Raw genomic sequence first — 22,985 nt, forward strand, 5'->3', positions numbered from 1 at the left:
GAGACTTGAGTGACACCAAGCTTGCAAAAGTCAGATAGCAGAGCAAGTTGAAGGGCCCTGAGTGGGAGCAAGTCTGCGTTTTCACCACAAGAAAAGGCCTGGGTGCTTAGAGTCGAGTTTCACCAGATAAGATAAGGCAGAGAGAGGTCAGGATGAGATCGGTTAAGGCCACTTAGGCCATGATAAGGTTTCTAGACTTTGTTCTGCCCACAATAGGAAGCCACTGAAGGGTTTTATACAGGGGAGCAAGATGACCTGATTTAATATTTTTAGAAGCTTACTCTGGCCCCTGTACAGTAGGCAAGAAGAGAATCAGGGTCCGATGATCACTGTGGTTCTGCGAGATGACTGCCGCTAGAGATGGAGAAAAGCAGATGGACTGACGTTGTCTTGGGGAAGAGATGACAGGACTTTTGGATGGAGTTTGTGAGAGAAGAGGCATGGGGCAAGAGGAACCAAGAATGACACCCAAGTTGAGTCTGGAGCAGCTGTGTAGATGGTCAACCTAGGGGTTGAAGATCTGAGGAGAAACAGGTTTGAGGGACAGAGGGTGGGGAGCAATCAAACGTTCTGAATGGGGCATATTGGGTTGAAGATGCTATGAGACATCCCAGTAGGAGTGGGCAAGCAGCCAGTGGGCACCACAGGGCCAGAGGGAGATCTGGGCCTGCCAATCACTGTTTAAACAGCGGGTGAACAGATACTTGGGGGCCAAGAGTGTGGAAGGAGGACAGAGGGGAAGGCAGGGAAGAGGTAGAGGGAGGAAGGGAGGAGAGAACTGGCTCAGTAGTGTCTCCCATGGACAGGCTCTCCTGTCCATGGGATTCTCCAGGCAAGAATATTGGAGTGGGTAGTCATTCCTTTCTCCAGGGGATCTTCCCCACCCAGGGGTCAGGTAGATTCTTTACTGGCTGAGCCAGCAGGGAAGCCCATGGAAATCCACCCAGAAAACCCACCCCGAGAGAGCATGCTCTAGAAGCCGAGAGAGGAATGTGGCAGGATGAAGAAAGTGCTGAGGGGTCAAGTCAGACAAAAGCAGCAGGCGCCTGGATCTGGCAAAAGCCAAGGCCTTTGATTACTTGGATTAGAGCTGCTTCTGGGGCCTGACAATGGGGTAAAAAGTTCAAGTTTGGTGAGCTGAGGGGATAAGGACTGAATGGGCCCAGACAGAGACTCTAGACCACACTTTAAAAGAGTTTTCTTTGTGGGGAAAAAAAGAGCTAGGCATGAGCAGGAAGAAGGTCTAGGAAGAGGTTTTCTGTTTTATTTTTAACATATGAGCTTGTGGCACATTTGTGGGCCCCTAGAGCTGGAGAGAGGGTCTGGTGGCCTGCAAAGGAGGGGAGCGGGTGGGAAGGGAACTGGGGCACAGGTCGAGGCAGAGGGGCTGGGTCACCTACTGTGACCACAGGCCAGGCAGTGCCCTGGCCAGAGGCAGAGGGTACAGTTGAGCAAGGAGCAGTCTGGCAGCTGCTGTTTGCACAATGAAGTCTGAGAAAATGGTGTCAGCAGGATATGAGGAGAGGAGGAAGCAGGTGTTGGCGTTCAAGGGGTGAGAAGCCTCGAACAGCTTCCTGTTGAGGGGGTGGTGAACCACCAAGGGGCGCGTGGGCAGGTGGCGGGCACTGGGAGAGCCATCCAGGTGTTTGGACATGAGTTCCAGTGAGGCCAGTTTCTGTGCATCTTGTCACTTTTAGCTGCTCAGAATCGCTAACTGTGGACGATGCCACGGGAGGACTTCTGACCAGGGGCAAAGATGCCTCAGGCAGGTACGTTTGTGGCGCCTCAGGAAACACAGCCAGCCCGAGGCCACACTGTGAAGTAGGGAAGCCTCCTGTAGGAGCGGCTACACCTCTCCCAGCATCTATCTTGCTTTTCTCTTCCCTCCTAGAATCCAGTTTTGTTCGGGTGCTTAGGCAGCTGCTGGGATTCACGGGAATGGGAAGCTGAACACAGCTGCTGCTCCGGCAGCGGATGCTGACGTTCAGACCAAGCAGCATAGGCCAGTCCTCTGATGGTGTTATTAAGAAGACCAGGGTGGGCATGGGGCCCAAGTTGGGCCAATAAGATGGAGGGGAAGGACCTGATTCCTGGATGCCCATTGTTCCTCACTCCCACTTAGCAAGAGACAGGGCACCTGAAGCCCCAGCTCCTGGCCAGAGTTGCAAGATGAAGCCCATCCTGTGAGTAGCAGTCCAGGGAAGTGGCGATAATGTGGGGCCCCCTTGACGCCACGAAATCTCTGAATCCCCCAGCCTTGAAACCCATCTTATTAAACAAAAACAAAAACAGCTGGAGTCTGGATTTCTGTTACTTGTAGCAAAAGTATTCTCCTGGACACAATTGTTTTTCTGTATTTACAGTGTATTCAGTTCAGTCAGTTCAGTTCAGTCGCTCAGTCGTCTCCCACTCTTCGCGACCCCATGAATCACAGTACACCAGGCCTCCCTGTCCATCACCAGCTCCAGGAGTTCACCCAGACTCACGTCCATCAAGTCAGTGATGCCATCCAGCCATCTCATCCTCTGTCATCCCCTTCTCCTCCTGCCCCCAATCCCTCCCAGCATCAGAGTCTTTTCCAATGAGTCAACTCTTCGCATGAGGTGGCCAAAGTACTGGAGTTTCAGCTTTATATTAGAAACCTTCAAAGCTGGATGAACTGATTGCTTGCTCCCAGTTAAACATTCTGTGTAATGGCAGAGTAAATGCTTATGTCCAGGAGGCAGGACTCAAGGCCTTTTCTGCCCCCACGGTTCAGGTTCACCAAGAGGTAGATGTGTTTGTCCACAAACTAGTTAGGCCAGTTGTGCTTGTGTTTATAACTACGTAAACCAAGGAAATATGAGTTAGGAAAAGAATTGCTATTGTGCAAAATCTAAACTGAATGCTTCTAATAAACAGTAACAGAAAAGTAGCTTAAAAAACAAAACAAAAGCAAAATCTGAGAGTTTGGCATGTGCAAGACAAATGGAAAAAATTGGGGAAGTTTTGTTTAATATAGAAGAATTCTGAACTCAGGTTGCTTCCCAGCTCTTTCTGAGTTCTCCCCCTTCTTTAAAGATGTTGGGACTGGAAACCAGTGACCTTGTGTCAACTTCTACTTTTTAAAAATTCCACACAGAACTCCCATCAGCTGTTATGTACTTAAAGAAGAAAGCTCATCCCTTCAAAATATTGTTAAATTAAGCTATATTTTATGTTTTCTTCTTTTCTAAAAAAAGTCCTACTTTAATAAAATCAGTGTTTTCCATGTTCACCGTTTCCCTACTTTAATTGACTAAGTGCTTTATCTGACTATTCAATTCCCTGCCAGTGGGGCTTCTGAAAGGATGTGTCCACGGGGCCCATCCCCAGTGCCCTCTTCCACATGATCAACCTGCGGCCCTCAAACTCCTCCCTTTCTCTACCTCATCAGCACCTATTTTTACAAAATTATAACAGGAGTACCTTTCATTTTAATGAAAAGTGAAAGTGAAAATCGCGCAGTCTGTCCGACTCTTTGCGACCCCATGGACTATACAGTCCATGGAATTCTCCAGGCCAGAATACTGGAGTGGGTAGCCGTTCCCTTCTCCAGCAGACCTTTCTGACCCAGGAATTGAACCAGGGTCTCTGGTGTTGCAGGCGGATTCTTTACCAGCTGAGCTACCAAGGAAGCAATGAAAGGTCTCAAAGGATCTATATTAAAGTGTTAACTGCTGTCTCTGCATGAAGAGATTATATATTTTTTTCCTTATTATCATGGATGTGAATGATCATGATGTGAACTAGTATTTATTTGGTGATAGAGAAGTAAAAAGTTTTTCCCCCAAGAACTAAGAACACTTTGTCTTTTTATGAGAATTTACTCTTTACAAAGAACTTTTAAGTCCATTGTTTTGATGGCATTTTATCATCACCCTGTGAAGAAATAATTTATTCCCTCTTATAGATGAGGAAACCACAGTGGAGAGAAGGGGAGAATTTGGCCTCAGATGACAAAGCTGGTAAGAAATAGAGGCTGTTTAGGATAGAAAATCCAGCACCTACGGTCACCTACTCTATGACAAAAGAGGTAAGAATATACAATGGCAAAAATAAGTGTTGCTGGGAAAACTGGACAGCTCTGTGTAAAAGAATGAAATCAGAACACTTCCTAACACCGTACACAAAAACAAACTCAAGATGGATAAATATATAAATGTAAGGCCAGATACTATAAAACTCTTAGAGGAAAACATAAGCAGAACACGCATTGACATAAACCATAACAAGATCTTTTTTGATCCAACTAAAGCAATGAAAATAAAATAGGATAATGAATGAAAATAAAAGCAAAAATTGAAAATGGGACCTAATTAAACTTAAAAAGCTTTTGCACAGGAAAGGAAACCATAAATAAAACGAAAAGACAACCCACAGAATGAGAAAAATGTTTGCAAACAAAACGACTGACAAGGGATTAATCTCCAAAACGTACCAACAATTCATGCAGCTCAATATCAAAAAACAAACAACCCAATCAAAAAATAGGTAGCAAATTTAAAGAGGCATTTCTCCAAAGAAGACATACAGATGGCCATAAAGCACATGAAAAGATGCTCAAAACACTAATTATTAGATAAACGCAAGTCAAAACTACAATGAGGTATCTATCACCTCACATCAGTCAAAATGGCCATCATCAAAAAAATCTACAAACAATAAATGCTAGAGAGGGTGTTTAGAAAAGGGAACCCTCCTACACTGTTGGTGTGAATGTAAATTGGTCCAACAGTATGGAGAACAGTATGGAAGTCTCTTAAGAAACTAAAAACAGAGCTACCATATGATCCTGCAATCCCACTCCTGGGCATGTATCCAGAGGAAGCAATAATACAAAGAGATATATGCACCCCAATGTTCATTGCAGCACTATTTACAATAGCCAGGACGTGAAAGCAACCTAAATGTCCATCAATAGATAAATGAATAAAGATGCGGTGCATATATACAATAGAATATTGTTATCTTCTTATTGGTATCTTCTCTGGTGGCTCAGATGGTAAAGAATCTGCCTGTAATTCAGGAGACCAGGGTTCAATCCCTGGGTTAGAAAGATGCCCTGGAGAAGGGGATGAAATATTACAATGGAATATTACTCTGTCATAAAGAATGAAATAATACCATTTGCAATGACACGAATGGATCTAGAGATTGTCATATCGAGTAAAGTAAGTCAGAGAAAGACAAATACCATGACATTGTTTATATGCAGAATCAAAAAAAAATGGTACAAATGAGCTTATTTACAAAACAGAAATAGAATCACAGACATAGAAAACAAATTTATGGTCACCAGCAGGGACGGGAACTCAGATGGCAACTCCTGTAGGTCTGTCATTTGGGAGACGGCAGCGCCATTTCTTGTCTGACTCCCACTTAAGACTTCAAAATAAGCTCTGCTGGTCTTTCCTGGAAAATTGAGGCACCTTCTATAACCTCTTTGGGCTTTGGCACTGTGTAATAGGAACTGAGAGTGATAATACCTAAATGTTAAATATTGTTGTTAGGATTTAAATGGTAATATATGTAAAGCCCTTACAACAGTAGCTGTAAGAGTCTACCATTATTATCATCATCACTAGTAATACTGTTAAAGTAATCTCATTACCACTATTTTCTCTGAAGGTAAAGAGTTTGTTGCATGCCACCTGGTTAATGGGCATTACAGCCAGAAGTTGATCAATCAAAACAGCACTCTCTAAGAATTCATCAGAGAGCCACTAGAATTTATCTCTGCTTGTCTCAGACCTTTTAATTCTCATGCTGAGAATTTGGCCTCTTAGAGTTTTGAGGGCAACCTCTCTGCTGCTGCTGCTGCTAAGTCGCTTCAGTAGTGTCCAACTCTGTGTGACCCCATAGATGACAGCCCACCAGGCTCCACCATCCTTGGGATTCTCCAAACAAGAACACTGGAGTGGGTTGCCATTTCCTTCTCCAATGCATGAAAGTGAAAAGTGAAAGTGAAGTCACTCAGTTGTGTGGAACTCTTAGTGACTCCATGGACTGTAGCCTCTCTATAACCTACAATAGTTATCACCTCCACTTTGGTCCCCTGAGCCCTCCAAGAAGGGAAAACTAGTCTGTGTTTGGAGGAATGACAAGCTTCCTCAGTTCCTCCCATTCTGGTAGTTGATCTTGATCCCCCACTGCCAGAGAGGGTTCCAGGCGGCTGCTACCTTCTACATATCCCTACAGAGAAACGAAAAACAGAGGTCTCACTCACAGATGGCCGGAGCAATCCTAGTGGTGTAAGCCCTCAGACACAGCAGTCCCCGTAGCCTCGTGTCTGTCCCACCTGCCTACCATTCTTCCAACCAACTGACCAAACCCACCAGGGGTTTAATCTGATTTATAGTTTGCAAGGATTTCCCAAAGTATGTCATTGGCACCATAATCTTGTAAGGAATTATAACTACTCCATTTTGCAGTTTCCCAGGTGGCACAATGGTAAAGAATTCGGCTGCCAGTGCAGAAGATTCAAGAGATAGGGGTTTGATCCTTGGGTGGGGAAGATCCCCTGGAGTTAGAAATGGCAACCCACTCCAGTACTCTTTCCTGGAAAATTCCATGGACAGAGAAGCCTAGCGGGCTACAGTCCATGGGGTTGCAAAGAGTCAGACATGATTTATCATGCGCGTGCACAACACACACACACACACACACACACACACATACACAGTTATACAAACCAAATAGTCTTTGAAAGCTGACCCTGAAGCTAACCGAACCCTACCTTAGAAGTTCTCACCTTAGAAGTTCCACCTCAGAAGTTAACCTGACCCCACCCCTTCCTTTTTTCGATGAGAATGTTGAGGCCCTGAAAGGTTAAGTGGCTTCTTCAATATCACATTGACAGTGACAACAAGGATGACTTGACCCGCTCTGGCACTAAGCACTTACATAACTTCTCATCTTGTTCTCACAACATCTTACAAGATACCAGAGGAGGAGACAGAGTCCTGAGTCAAACCCAGGTTTTCTGATGCAAGTGCAGGGCAAGCTCTGCTCCCCAGCACCCTCTCGCCAGGGGTCCGTCTCCACCCCTGACATCAGGGCATCCAGATACAGGACGTGCTCTGAGCTGGGGAGAAAGAGGCAGGCCTTCCGCCTTGGCAGGAAGGAGTCTGGCACTGCACTGGGAACGCAGTGAGTCTCAGGGAAGCTTGGCTAAGGATGAGACTTGGAGGTGGGTACCAGTGAAACAGAGCAAAACCACCACGACAGCTGTCCACTCTAACCGCCCAGGAGTCCGCTTAGCAGTGACCAAATAAAATTTATATTTTAAGGCAGGACAAGAAAATTCTCATAAAAATTAAACACAATTTTTGTGTGTCTCTCTGTGTGTCCGTTCGGGGCTCCTCCCTTCCTCCCTAATGGGCAGTGAGCCTTTGCGTCACACATTATGCAGACTTCCTCAGTGATAGGCTTGTGTGCTCAACCTTAAAGATCTCTTTCCCCCTCTTTCTTCTGAAGCTAGCAATGTAACTTCTTAAAAGAATAGAGTTATTTCAGTGATAAAGAATCCACTTGCAGTACAGAAGACAATAGGTTCAATCCCTGGGTCAGGAAGATCCCTTGGAGAAGGACATGGCAACCCACTCCAGTATTTTTGTCTGGAAAATCCCACGGACAGAGGAGCCTGGCAGGCTACAGTCTATGGGGTCCAAGAATCAGAAAGACAACAACGAAACCACTACCCTGTTCTGTAGGTCATGGTGACTTGCTGCTGGCTTTCTACGTGCTTACCTAGACTATGTATTCTTGGTGAACTTTATGCAAAATATCAGGATCTCATTCTGGTGTATGATCCTGTGTCTCAAAAATGTACATGATTATGCCTTGGACTTCTCACAAGCAGAACTGTTCTCAGAGCTTTCTGTCTCCCGAGTTATAATCCTTAATTTGGCTCAAAATAAGATTCCCTTTTTTTATTCTCAACTTGATTGTTAATTAAGTTTTCATAAAGAAAGAGTAAGGTCGAGTTGCACAAGGGTCAAGGAACAGGCCAAAGATTTTTAGCAGGATTTTTTTTTATACTTGAAGTACAGTTTATTGATTTCTGCTGTTCAGCACAGTGATTCAGTTATACAAATATATTCTTTTTTGTATCTTTTCTGTTATGGCTTTTCACAGGATATTGACTATATGCCCAGTGCTATATAGAACCTTGTTGTTTATCCATTCTATATGTAATAGTTTGTATCTGCCAATTCCAAACTCCCAATCCAGCCTGCCCCCACCCCCAGTAGGATTTTTTTTTTTTTTAACATAAACCCCCCAGAGTCTGGTGAACTGTGAACAGGTCAAACAAAGATCCAGAGGAAAAGCCTGCTGATTATATGAATTTTCACCAAGAGTAGGTTAGCGGTTCTCCACTGGTATGACTGTGCCTCCCAGGGGATGTTTGACAGTGTCTGGAGACATTGCTGGGTGTCACACGGGTGTGATGGGGTGCTGGGGTGCTCCTGGCAAAGAGTGGAGAGAGGCTAGGGATGCTGCTAATTATCCTACAATACACAAGACAGCTCCATTCCACAAAGAATTATCTGGCCTCAAATATCCAGCTGAGGCTGAGGAACCCTGATGTAAATGAAGCAGTTGGTGGTTTAGTTGCTAAATCATGTCCATCTCTTTTGTGACCTCATGGACTGTAGCCCACCATAGCTGCATATAAACGTGGCCTCAGTCATACACCAAGCACCTCAGATTTAGAGAAACAGTGAAGTTGGGCAAAGGGTCTTGTAGTGAAGGTGGTAAGGTCTGTTTTCTGGTCCTGGCCTGATGACTGGCTTGAGGCTTAGGGAAAGTGTATTTGCTTTCTGTGGGTCTTTTGTTTCTTTTTACATCTAGAGCAGCCATGTGTCAGGGCCAGATCCTTCCTGGGGCTGGCGGGTGGTACACTGGAAATAACAGGGTTTCTTCCCCCTCATGGATCATTGTGAAGCTGTGATAACCAGGCATCTCAAAGGTTTGTGTACCGTGGCTCCTTTAATACTGAATCAGCACTTTCTCGTCTACTTATAAAGGTAATCCACAATCATTACAAAATGCAAGAAAATATAGAATAACACAGAGATGAGGAAAAATATCCTATAATCCCACCCCTTAAAAAGGAATTTTTATTCTAGAAGTCTCCAGATGCTGAACTTCACTATTTTGCAAATGAAGAGAAAAAGGAGGGGGCGGGGTCTCTGCCCTCCCCTTTTGCTCTTGTTGGATTTTTGATTGTTTCTTTTTCACTTCCTTACAGTGCAACAGAGCTTTACAGACTTTGAGTCAGAAGTGGAGTACAAATATTTTTAACTGTGGCCACTATGCACTGATGTCTTAACTTCTTCTTTTTTTTTTTAAATGTTTAATTTTAATTGTGGTGAAGTATACATAATACAAATGTTTCATTGTGGTAAAGTATACGTAACAGAAAATGTACTCGTCACCATTTTTAAGAGTACAGTTCAGTAGTGTTAAGTATATTCACATGGTTATACAACCTAGTCTCCAAAACTTTTTCCATTATACTTTATGTTAAGCAACCCAAGTGCCCATTCTGACACATTCTACAACCTCGCTGTAGATTTCCTCCTTGTCTGTGGTTTGCTGGTCTGGTTTCCCTGTAAAGTTCTTTCTCCCTTCCTCTGCCTGGAAAATGTCTATCACTTTTCAAGACCTCCTAAAAAGCAAGTGTCCTGCATACAAAACACCTATATATGAACTCCCATGTTTTGTTTCACATCGTGAAGTAAAATAACAAATATCAGATTATGTCACTGTTTAACGGTTCCTATGCTATAAATTACAAATCTTTGGAAAACAACTCTCAGAAATACAGAGCTGTAAACTCCTATTTAAAGAAGCTAACTCTAATCCTGGTGGGCCAAAGAGAGATGTCTCTAAGGTTCCTTCCAGAGCTCTCTGACTCTTAGGAAACTTGGTTACTAATCCCCTGAGCTCTAAACCTTCTTAGGCCTTTGACCTCTCTATTCACTGGGACAGAGTAATGACAATAGTATCTTCCATGCTGAAGCACTTGATGGCTTATAAACCATTTCCATATCTTTTACCCTGTCTGATTCTCCCAGTCCTGTGAGGTGGGCAGACAAGGATCGGTGTATCTGCTTCAGAGGTAAAGAAGTATTGATATTAATATTTACTTCCAGTTTTAAGTCATAATAAAACAATGACACAAAGAGAAATATAGTGTATGCACATCTGTGCACAAAGAGAGAAAGCAGCAAAGACATTTAAAATTCTAAAAAAGGGAAAACCAAATAATGTGTGATCAATTATGAACTAGTTCTGTCAGCTAAATCTTGCAGTTAATTAAATTTGTAGGTGGCCCTACTTGAAAGGATCTCTGAAAGATTTATAATCAGACTTTGTCAACATGCTTAAACTATTAGCAAAAGAGAAAGAGTTTTCTGTTGTTTAAAATGATGCATTGACCTGTTGGAACAATTCATCACCTGAATATCGCTGGTAGCATTGCCATTAGGAAGAGATCATGGGGTGAGAAAAACATAATTACAGCAGCTCTGAGGGTGTGTCCTTTTAGAATCCCTCCGGCAGGAAAGACTGTAAAGAGGATTTAGCCACATCACCAGTGTGCCTGCTGCTGTTTCTGTTCTGCTCAACTCATTACAACTGACTACTCACATGTGGATAAATAGTGATGTAATCAGAGCCTTTGTGTTAGTTTATTAAAATCCTTACATCGCTCTCCACTCTCTCCTTAGACCCCTCTCCTACAGCTTTCATACCGAGGCACAAACATGTTTGTCCTTTTAATAGCACAGAAGCATCCTTTTCCTTCTGTGATTGCTCCTGTAGAATGGCAGGGCTCGCACTTTTACGAAAGGTGGATGGACATTGACTTCAGATGAAGCACTATCCACATTTAAGAAACAGAAAATCCCATATTTTCCCTGAGGATGACTGAGGGATTTAAAGTATCTTGTCTAGTTCTCCAACTGATTAGAATTTCTTCCCCATTATATAGCATACTTTGTGAGTGGTCCCTGTTCAGATGAAGGGAAATTTTCCACATGAAGAATGTCCCTCTGCTTGGGAAATCACCAGAGCCTGCAGAGAGCTTGGAAATCGGCAATGGATGTACCCATGACATGAGACCAACAACTGCCTCAAGGCTACAGAGGGTCTAGCCTGGTTGCCCCAAGGGGATATTTGGCCATGGTGGGAGACACTGTGGGTTATCACAACTGACAGAAAGAGGTGCTAGTGGCATCTAGAGGGTAGAGGCCAGGGCTGTTGCTAAACAGCCTGCAATACACAGGCTGTGCCATGATCAGTAGCTCAATCATGTCTGCCTCTTTGTGACCCCATGGACTGCAGCCCACCAGGCTCTTCTGTCCATGGAACTTTTCCAGGCAAGAATACTGGAGTGGGTTGCCATTCCTTTTTCCAGGGGATCTTCCTGACCCAGGAGTCAAACTCGAGTCTCACAGGTCAACCACCCACAATGAAGGTTTATCAGACCTGTATTGGTTTGCTAGCTCTGCAGTAACAATGTACCGCAGATTTTTTTTTTCCAAATCTGTGAGTCTGTTTCTGTTTTGTAAATAAGTTCGTTTGTATCATTTTGGTTTTTTTAGATTCCATATATTAGGATTATGAAAGGGAAAGGTGGAGGGAGAGATAAAGTAGAAGTTTGGGATTAACTCTAAATAGATCATCAACAAGGACTTACTGTATAGCACAAGGAACTCTACTCAATGTTCTGTGATAACCTGTATGGGAAAAGAATACGAAAAAGAGTGGATACATGTATATGTATAACTGACTCATTTCATTGTACACTTGAAACTCACATAATATTACAAATCAACCATATTCCCATATAAAAAATTCAATTTAAATTAAAAACAAGAAAACCATAGATTGGGGCCTTAAACAGCAGAAATGCATCGTCTCTTGTTCTGGAGGCTAGAAGTCTGAAAATAAGGCAACATTCCTTCCATCTGAGGCTGAAGGAAGCCTCTGTCCTTGGCTTGCAGATGGCAAGCTTGCAGTTTCTTTAATCGTCTTCCCTTCATATGTATCTCCATGTTCAGATTTCTCAGTTTTTGAAGTCACCAGTCCTTTTGGATTAAGGCTCCCTAATGACCTCATTTAACTTGATTACCTCTGCATTACTGTCTCCATGGACATGAGTTTGAGTAAGATCCGGGAGTTGGTGATGGACAGGGAAGTCTGGCATGCTGCAGTCCATGGGGTAGTAAAGAGTCTGACACACCTGAGTGACTAAACTGAACCTCTGTAAAGACCCCATCACCATACAAGATCACATCCTAAGAGTTAGGGCCTCAACATATGAATTTGGGAGAGACACAACGCTTGACAACTGCCCAAAATGTCATTAATGCTGAGGTTGAAACACCCTAGTATGAACGGTTGCTTAACTTCTCTGCTTTCTTTCCCTCTTCCAGTCCTTGATTTAGTTGAATCTTTGAAACAGCATTCACCCAGAAAAAAAGATGGGAATTCTCATTTATCATCAGAATATAATCACTAGGCTTTTAGGGATGAATACCCAGAAACATCACAATGATTAGATAAAAATTCCACTTTCATGCCCCATCTAGTACCAGACAGACAGACTCTTTATTTTGCCTCCCACTTTCCTCTGTCTCAGGTTTCCTTTACACTTTTTCTCCCTTTGGACTGGCTTTTGTTTCTAGGCCACTTGCTAGATATTATACCCATGGTATGTGCAGCCAGCTGTGTCTTATATACAAAGAGTAGCACTAGAGGCAGTCTTTTTAAAAAGTTTCAAATTATGGTTAACTAACACACCGTAGATGTATAGTGGAAGGGGGAAATATGAGCTTCTTGGCTCATCAGACATGGGTTTGTGCCACACTCTGTCCTTATCGTTGTGTTATCTTGGGAAAGCTAATTAACCTCTCTAACTCTCTGATAGTTTCCTCTCTGGTGGAATGGGATGGGGGATAATAAGATCTGCACCATAGATAGAGCTGCAGTGAGGATTCAGTGAAATAATGCATGAAGTGAGGCTAGCTTAATGTCTGGTTCATAGAACACAGCCAGTACACAATAGCTGTTAGTATCATTATTTTAAAAAGAGATGAAAATACAGCCGTGAAATCATTCCTTCTCTACAGTGACACTGAGCACTTTCAGAACACTGGGCACTAGGGACGCACAGGTAGGTAAGATCCTTGCAGTCTCGTGAAGAAGAAAAACAAGTCAATAAAAACAGCTGTGCATGAAGTGCCATAATTAAACTATTCATAACCCTCTACAGGAACATGAAGGATTTATAGAAAGACCTTTGGGAAAATATTCAGGAAATATTTATAGAAACCTGAAGTCATCATCTTGATTCATCCAAATGCAATTTGGGTTTTACATCATCTGCTTTTTTTAGACTCTTTCATGACAAAATCATGCCCCCTTCATCACTACAAAAACAAATACAGGGTTTTCAAGTATTAAATGAAAAATGCTAAAGGGAAGGGTGAGACCAACACTTTTAATATGAATAATTTGTTTCTGTGAAAAGAGAAATGAGAAAACATGTGAAGCGGTGATGAATTATTTCCAGATACTCATGGATGATCCAAGCAATTAAAAATGTGTTTATTTCAGTGATAAATATGAAAGATAGTCTGGGAAATCTTACTCAAATTACAAAGGTGGTAGGAGTGAAAAATGTAGGAACAGTTGTTTCCAATAATGTTCCTCTTAGAAAGGAAACAGAAAAGGAATTACTGATATATAACACTTAGGAAATAGCTTGTCTCCTTTGTCCACAACTGTAGCCCATTGGTTAGAATTACAGCACGAAGTAGGTTCTGAAGAAGCTGTTGAATAAATTGCTTGCTTCTCAGCCAAAAGGGGCTTGTCTTCAGGTGATAAAGAATCTGCAATGCAGGAGACTCTGGGTTCAGACCCTGGGTTGAGAAGGTTCCTCTGGAGAAGGGAATGGCAATGCACTCATGGACAGAGGAGTCTGGCGAGGGCTACAGTCCATGGGGTCACAAAGACTCATACACCACTGAATGACCAACACTTTCATTTTTCAGCCAGAAGACAGTGAAAAAATAAGCTAAGATGAATCGAATGAACTCACTTGAAGATCTTGACATTACACAGGAGTCTGGAATGTCATGCTGGAAATACCACACACAGAGAATTTCGCTCTAAACTTGGGGGCTCACTTCAGATCATTAAATAATTAGATTAGTATGTGCTGTTGCTGTTGCTGCTGCTGCTGCTAAGTCGCTTCAGTCATGTCCGACTCTGCAACCCCATAGACGGCAGCCCACTAGGCTCCTCTGTCCCTGGGATTCTCCAGGCAAGAACACTGGAGTGGGTTGCCATTTCCTTCTCCTGGGTTGGGGATGCACAGATGAGGAGAAACCTGCCCTGCTTTCATGAGGAGGAGGTGGACAAGGACTCAGGGGTGATATTCACCACAGGAGAGGAAAGTACAGGGACAGGGAGTCCAGAAGGAAGGCATCTGAGAAATAACACATTTATTAAAATAAAGAATCTTTCCCACATCTATCCATTCATTCTACATCACTCTTTAAGCATAATATGCTAGACAACAGGTTCAGGGCTAGAAAGAAAATGTTGGAAAAGGCATCACCCTTGTCCAAGAGCTTTAAGGTTTAGTTGAAGGATACAAACGTGTAAAGCACAAGTGCAACGAAAGGTTAGGAATGTGCTAGAAGCATGGCTGGGAGGGACTGGGTTCCACGAAGGGAGACGTTTCCTGGTAGGACAGGACCAAACCTTCACAGTGAGAAAGCCCCTAGACCACTCACACTCACCAGCAGCAGTCCTGGCCTTCCCCACAGTTCCACTGGGCGAGCTGGCACACCCACTAGAAAGTCCCCTCTCCAAGATACTGTTTAGCAGGGCAGCTTCCTGAAGCTTAAAGAACTATAAGCTCAGTTTGGACTGCCCCTGGTGGTCCAGTGGTTAAGAATCTACCTGCCAATGCAGGGGGCACAGGTTTGATCCCTGGTCTACTAAGACTCCACATATCACAGGGCAACTAAACCCATGTGCCACAACTATAGAGCCCGCATGTTGCATCTGACACGTGCTTGCCCACAACCCGTGCTCAGCAACAAGAGAAGCTACACAATGAGAAGCTCATGAACCACAACTACAGAGTAGCTGCTGCTCGCCACAACTAGAGAAAGTTCATGTGCAGCCAACAAAGACCCAGTGCAACCAAAATAAATTAAATAAAATAATAATAATACAACAGGTTAGTTTGCCAAAAAACAATTTGTCAAATCAACGGTTCACCAAATTTACTATTTTACTAAAAAACTTGCTTCTCTTTTAAAATTTTATTTATTTATTTATTTTGGCTTCACCACATGTGGGATCTTATTTCCCTGATCAGGGATCAAAACAGCGCCCCCTGCATTAGAAGGGAAAGTCTTAACCACTGGACCACCAGGGAAGTCTCAAACTTGTTTCTCTTAATTATTTATAAACTTATAGTAATTTGTCTCCAATGGAACCATTTTAGTATAGTAGTTTGGGAGGATTTCTGTAGTTTTCACTAACAACATTTCACTTTATCTTCCTAGAAGCAGTTAAAGAAATCCTTTAATGTCCTTAGACTATTAAAAATTCAGAAATCATTCCATAACCAGCATATCAGTGCTTGCCTTCTCCAAAAATTTTTTAGTTATTTCATGCTGGTTTTGTTTTACCAATATTTAAGTATTTAAGTTCGTGATTGTTCTACCGATTTCTCAAGTACTTTGCCAATCCAACTTTTCTAACAATAATGTAAACTTACTGTATGATATGATTATTCCTGTCGCTTCCAGTCTGTTTCTTGATTTATCAATCTTTTTAGCATTTTAGAATGTTTTAAAGCCCTTAAAACAAAATACTTTCACAATAATTTTGTGTTTATAGTCAGTGAATATCAAAGTTGAGGCATTGGTCACAGGAACCATTATGACACAATCTTCTGGACATCCTCACTTTCCTTCTGCTGCCTTGGTTTATTTTTATCTCAATTGGTTCTTGTTAGGAATATAAAATGTCATCATTTCTTACGGGATAATTTGGACAGCTCCTAATTTTTGTCTCAGGTTCTTTTATATTTAAATCTTTAAATATAAGCTCAACTGTTTCTTCCTAAAAATCCCCAGTTAACACTTCATCCATTTATCTTAAGCCTTTACCATTTTAATCTAATTTGACTTAATGTACTATAATTAAGTTTTAATTGCTGGAAGCTCAAAATTAAGGCTGACATACCATTTGAAGAATTGACAAAGAATACTAAGCACTGAAAAGTAGACAGATGACAAGCAAATCATTAGAGGCATCAACTTTTAAAATATTAGTAAAATTCAAAAGTTAGACAAAATGGTCGCTAGGAAATTGAAATGCAGTGAACTGATCTCAAGCCAACTTAGTATAAATGTCTTGGATACTCCATTCTCTTCTTAATCCACAATCAGCTCTTTCTCTGGTAGCGATTAAATGGTATATATGTGGTGGGCTGAAGAGTGAAACGTAATTCCAAATATGTCCAAGTCCTGTTCCCCAGAACCTCTGACTGTTTCCTTGCATGGCAAAAAGGACTCTACAGAGAGGATTCAATTAAGAACCTTGAGAAGGGGAGATTGTCCTGGATGATCTGAATGGACAATGTCCTCACAATTATCTTTATAAGGAGGGTGCAGGAAAGTCAGAGTCAAAGGAGAAGCTGATGTAATGACAGGAGCACAGATTGGAGGGATGCACTCTGAAGATGGAGAAGAAGCCACAAGCCAAGGAAGGAACCAGAAGGAAGGAAGGAAGCCAAGGAAGGAATCAGTTTCCAGAAAGAGCCAGCCTCCGTTTCCTTCACCTTGACTTTAGCCCAGTGAAACCATATTAGGACTTCCGCCTGCCAGAATTGTAAGAGAATAAATGTGTGTTGTTTTAAGCTACTAAATTTGCTGTAATTTGTTAGAGCAGCAACAGCATACTAACACAGGGTGTTACTGACTCCCCCAAAGGGCTCTTTGTCTCATTGATGCCAAGGTTTTTACAGGCAGCCTGTGGACCACCTAGCATGGTGCTCGTGTTCGCAAGGAAGAAGACCAGAAAAGCCTGCCTGGACCTTTATGAGACCATTTATGAGACCCTCCCTGCCCGCCTGCCCAGTCCCTTTCCCAGCTCCTGTAAATCCACTTGGAACCCATGAGAAGACATTTGTACAGAGGCTGTTAATGTTGGATTAATGTTGTCTTAAGTGTATTAAGTGTTAGTCACTCAATCATGTCTGACTGTTTTCGACCCTTTGGACTATAGCCCACCAGGCTCCTCTGTCCATGGAATTCTCCGGGCAAGATCTTCCAGACCCAGGGGTCAAACCTGGGTCTCCTGCATTTGCAAGTGTGTTCTTTACCACTAGCACCACCTGGGAAATCCAATGTTGTCCTAAGAAGTCACCAAATATACTACAAAATTATCTCAATTAAGGGCCACTGTACACTAGCCTCTCCATCCTATTTTCCATCTCCAGCCATGCCTAGCTACACCAGCTCACCAGCCAGAATATGCATCAGATAATAGTGCTAACTTAGATATGGTGAGCATTATAAAAAGCACTCAATTTGCACACTCACCCTTGCAAAGTTTAGCTCTATAGATTTTCCCCTCTTCTCTTATGATAGCTCCTGTTACCTTCCCAGCAGTCTCATAAGGCAAACACACCATGTCTAGCCCCAGAAGATCTATGAGATTAACTGACATCCCCAAAGCCTCACTGACAGAGATAGGCCAGTGGTTCAAACTTAGGTCTCCTGACTAGCTTCAGCTTCACACATAGGTGGAACACACAATTTCAGTGGCGCTGCTATCAGAAGAAATACAACCCCACCTGCTGGTTCTAGTCTGAAAAATCCTGGTAAGAACGGGGATCCCTTCTTAAAATGCAAATACCCTGGAGAGAAGCATTGCAGAGCACCTGCCTCCCTCCCGCCCCTATACAGGATTATAACATCACATATATCACATTTCTTCACTTTTCCATCTGGAAAAGTGATATATGTAATGACTGTAGAAAATCATGCCAGAAAAATCCCACCATAAAATGTCTTAAATTCTCAGGGTAAAGTGAGGGCTCTCCTGGCAATCACATATCTGTGTTTTAGCAAATGCTGTTAACACCTCTAAAACAGTCAACCCCTGACTAGGTTGGAATGGGAGGAGGGCCTGAATAAGGAGTCAGAACTCCTAGTCCCACCACAAGCAAGAGGTCTGACTTAGACAACTTTCCTCTGAGGCTCAATGGCCTCATCAGTTAAATGGACGTAATAATGCCCCCTCACAGAGCTGTTGTGAGAACCAGGAGAGAGAGTGCACACCTCCTTGTAGCTCAGTGCCTGGCACAGAAGGCAGATACTTCACAAACAGCAAACAGCCAGGCCGATGTGGGCTTCCCAGGTGGCGCTGGTGGCAAAGAACCCAGCTGCAGGAGACGTAAGGGGCCTAAATTCAATCCCAGGGTCGGAAAGATTCCCTGGAGGAGGGCATGGCAACCCACACTAGTGTTCTTGCCATGGACAGAGGAGCTTGGTGGGCCACAATCCAAAGGGTTGCAAAGAATTGGGTACCACTTAGGGTCTTAGCACACACAGGCAGATGTAGCTGAATAATATATTTACAACAGTAGGATCCACAACAACAATAAAATATAAGACATTCCTAATATTGTTCTCAAGTAGAAACAGTGACTGCAGCAGAACAAATAGGAGACATATTTTAGGGAATTTGCCTTTTCTAGAAGCACACGAGATCAGTCATGGTAGGGAGTAGCACTTGATCCCCATCGGTAATTTATCCTCTTTAAGCCTATCCTATGCCTTTTGGTTGGAGAAGGCAATGGCACCCCACTCCAGTACTCTTGCCTGGAAAATGCCATGGACGGAGGAGCCTGGAAGGCTGCAGTCCATGGGGTCGCTGAGGGTCGGTCACGACTGAGCAACTTCACTTTCACTTTCCACTTTCAGGCATTGGAGAAGGAAATGGCAACCCACTCCAGTGTTCTTGCCTGGAGAATCCCAGGGACTGCGGAGCCTGGTGGGCTGCCATCTATGGGGTCGCACAGAGTCGGACACGACTGAAGCGACTTAGCAGCAGCAGCTGCATGCCTTTTGGTCTCCAAAGAGTCCTAAAGGCTAAAAACCACACATGCACATTTCCTAAAAGAAAGGCAACCATATTATCCATGTCTTATTTTTCAGGAATCAACTTGTTTAGGCTCTCTTCAACTTGTCAATCAGTTATTTTGCTAGTAGAATATGTAATTTCTTCCTCTGCTTTTTTAATGTGATATTGTTTTGCAGAAATGTACAGAGGAAATGTGTAAATCCTAGTTTTACAAGAGAATGAGAAACAGTCAACCAGGCAGAGATGGGAAAGAGCCCAGGGACTCAAGTTAGGGTAACAAAGAGATTGTAAAAGAAGAGAGGAGGGGGTGTGGAAGGAAGCAGACCAGTAAGCTGGAAGCCCGCCAAGATGCGGCTCCCAGGGAGCCTGTCAATCTGAAGACTGTGCCATTTCCTTTGCATTTCTGTTTCTTCTTAAGGCAATGATGCATATTTCATTTCATCCTTTATTTTCTTTATGGTTTAACTAAGAGAAGAAGAGGAATCTAGGCATGAAGAAAGAGTTATTTTTTTTCCCCCAAGGGCTACATCTGTTAGGGTGGATATAAGTGAATTAATTGCCAAAAATATCTGAGGGGGAAGGCACATGTTTGTCCTTCAGTTTAGTCACCAGGAATTGCCAGGGCCTCATTCCAGCATGTTAGCCCTGGTTGAAAAACAAGTCCTCACCAGCCAGGCTGCCAACTCTTGAACAATAAAGAGGGAGTTTAATCTGAAATGACTCTTTTTCTGCTCCTAAATACCATTGCTCACACAATGTAGGAGTCTCCTTCTGACTCTTTGAGTTAAACACACACACAGGCACAGTACACGCTTGCCCTATCACAGCTCAATTGTTAATTATTGGAATAAATATATAGATAAGCAATTTAGTCCTTTGGTGAGGAGAAAATTTGTCCAATAAATAGGCTTTGTTAAACCATTTGGTTTACACTATAGTGAAACTCTCTTGGAACACAGAGGGAAATTTCCTGTTTTCCAGAAAACCCCAGGAACAACTCATGCGTATGAAGAACCAAAACAAAAATTTGATGGTCCAAAAATTATGAGGTTGTGTCCTAGTACTAGTGCTAATTGGTAAGTCTTTCTGTCCAACAGCCAGCCCTGCCTCCCACCTTCTCCCTTTCCTAGGACAATGGCCCCTTCTCCAATTATTTGGGCTTTTGGGGATACCAAACAAGGGAAGGAGTGGGAAGAAGGGGGACTGGAGAGGCAGGATAAAAGAGGAGGATTGGGGCCAGAGGCTGCGTGGCTGCACAGCACAAGGCAAGCACAGGTTGAGGAGGTAGGTGGTGAAGAACAAAAAAGGGATGTTATCTGAGGCCCCATGTTGCTCTTCACTTCATCTTCGATATCTTACTATGTGCCCCCCCACCCCCAGAGTTAAATCATCTACACACGAATTATTCTTAAATCTGTAACACAAGCTCTGACTGCTCCCTAGAGCTCCAGATCCATCTGGGTTTTGTTTTAAGAAGCATCTCAAAACTTATCCAAAACCAAACAGCTGATTCATACTGCCTCCATGCTTGTTTCTCCCCATTTTCTTCCATCTCAGGACATAGCAGCAGCCCAGTTTGCAAGCAAAGACCTAAAGGATCAATCTTGTTTCCGTTCTGTTTCTCTCCACATCTGCAACCATTCCTTCAAGAAGTCCTGTCAGGGGACTTCCCTGGTGGTACAATGGACAAGACTCTGCCTGCCAATGCAGGGGGCGTGGGTTCGATCCCTGGTCTGGGAAGATTCCACATGCCACGAAGCAACTAAGGCTGATCACCACAACAACTGAGCCCGTGCTCTGCTACCAGAGAAGCCACTGCACTGTGGAGCTTGAGCGCGGCAAGGGAGAGTAGAGTAGCCCCGCTCACCGCAACCAGAGAAAGCCCACAGGCAGCAACAGGGACCCAGCGCAAGCAAATATAAAATGAATAAGTAAATAAAAGTCCTGTCCTGCTGACCGCAACCAGAGAAAGCCCACAGGCAGCAACAGGGACCCAGCGCAGCCAAATATAAAATGAATAAGTAAATAAAAGTCCTGTCCTGCTGACCGCAACCAGAGAAAGCCCACAGGCAGCAACAGGGACCCAGCGCAGCCAAATATAAAATGAATAAATAAATAAAAGTCCTGTCCTGCTCACTGTAACTAGAGAAAGCCCTTGGGAAGCAACAAAGATCCAACTAATTAACTTTTTTTTTAAAGTCCTGTCAGGTGGACCTCCAGATATAATCAAAATGGCACTGAGGGAGGCAGTGGGGTGGGAAATCTAGTTCAGGAAGAAAAGCACATGGAACTTCACTGAGACGGAAATCTAGGACTTCTTCTAGTCTTTCTTTCTGCCCTGGAAGACACTGGGTCCCTGGCTCCCTGGCTCCCTGGCTCCCTGGTCTACCAGCCTTCAGAACAGAATACCTTTGCCTCTTTTTTCTCCACCTCCTGCTATCGGGTCTACATCTTTATCTTAGCAAATACATTGCTGAACAGGAGTCCAAACACCCAAAGAGTACATACTGTGCGCCTCCACTCATGTGAAGTTCAAAAACCAGGCAAAGCTGCTACCATCATGGTGGTGATGGGAGGGAGGGGCAGGGAGTGACTGGAAGGGGTTTCCAGGGGACTTCTGGTGAGCCACTGATTTTGTTTCCTTTTTTTTTTTTTTTCTGGCCATACCACACGGCAGGTGGGATCTTAGTTCCACAACCAGGGATCAAGACTGCGCCTCCTGCATTGGAGGTGCAGAGTCTTAACCCCTGGACCACCAGAGAAGTCTTTATTTTGCTTCTTGATCTGAATACAAATATGTTCCCTTCATGAAAATTCATCAAGCTACGTGCTTAGCACCGGTGCTCATTTCTGGACACATGCTGTAACTTCAGTAAAAAGTTTCAATAGAAGTGCTATCTAGACCTTTGGGAAAGATAAACAATTATTTCTGGACTGAGAATGTTTGCAAATCGTTAGAAACATCAAAGTATCTGTTTGTTGAAAACATGTGATTTAATCCCTGGAGCCCAAGGAGATTCAAAACACATCCTCTTTCAACAGTGAATGAATCTTTCCTACCATGATACAAAATCACTCATGCTTTTAGTTCAACAAAAAGAAAAATAGGAATCAATCACTGTCATACTTTGGAGCATTATAAGAATGTCTGAAACTTGAGGAATGTTATGAAAACGGGACAAAGACAATCTGAGGTAGAAGTCACTACATATGTAACAGAACCCAACCCTCAGCTAGTTCAGTTCAGTTCAGTCGCTCAGTCGTGTCTGACTCTTTGGGACCCCATGAATCGCAGCACGCTAGGCCTCCCCAAAGCTCAATATTCAGAAAATGAAGATCATGGCATCCGGTCCCATCACCTCGTGGGAAATAGATGGGGAAACAGTGGAAACAGTGTCAGACCCTCAGCTAAGCCTGACAAAATTATCCTGAGACTTCCACTGAATCAGACATTCCTTTTTCCCTAAAAGACCCGAGCAGAGCCACTGTGTTTCTCCATATGTCATCTTTTTTTGCCTGATTGTCTAAAATGGAAAGAGTGGGTCCAGAGATAGTCAAATAGCCTTGTGCGTGTGCTTGCTAAGTCGCTTCAGTAGTGTCTGACTCTGCGACTCCATGGACTGTAGCCCACCAGGCTCATCTGTTCATGGGATTCTCTGGGCAATAAAACTGGAGTGGGTTGCCAAGCCCTCCTCCAGGGGATCTTCCTAATCCAGGGATTGACCCTGTGTCTCTTATGTCTCCTACACTGGCAGGTGGGTTCTTTACCACTAGTG

At 43.3% G+C, this 22,985-nt stretch overlaps 1 pseudogene; it reads left to right on the forward strand.

Moving 5' to 3' along the window:
- Positions 1-1,484: 1,484 nt before the first annotated feature.
- LOC102411622 overlaps positions 1,485-22,985 on the forward strand; it is a 112,403-nt pseudogene continuing 90,902 nt past the window's right edge.

The sequence above is a fragment of the Bubalus bubalis genome, chromosome 4 (assembly GCF_019923935.1).
Source record: "Bubalus bubalis isolate 160015118507 breed Murrah chromosome 4, NDDB_SH_1, whole genome shotgun sequence".
In the NCBI taxonomy this organism is placed as follows: Eukaryota; Metazoa; Chordata; class Mammalia; order Artiodactyla; family Bovidae; genus Bubalus; species Bubalus bubalis.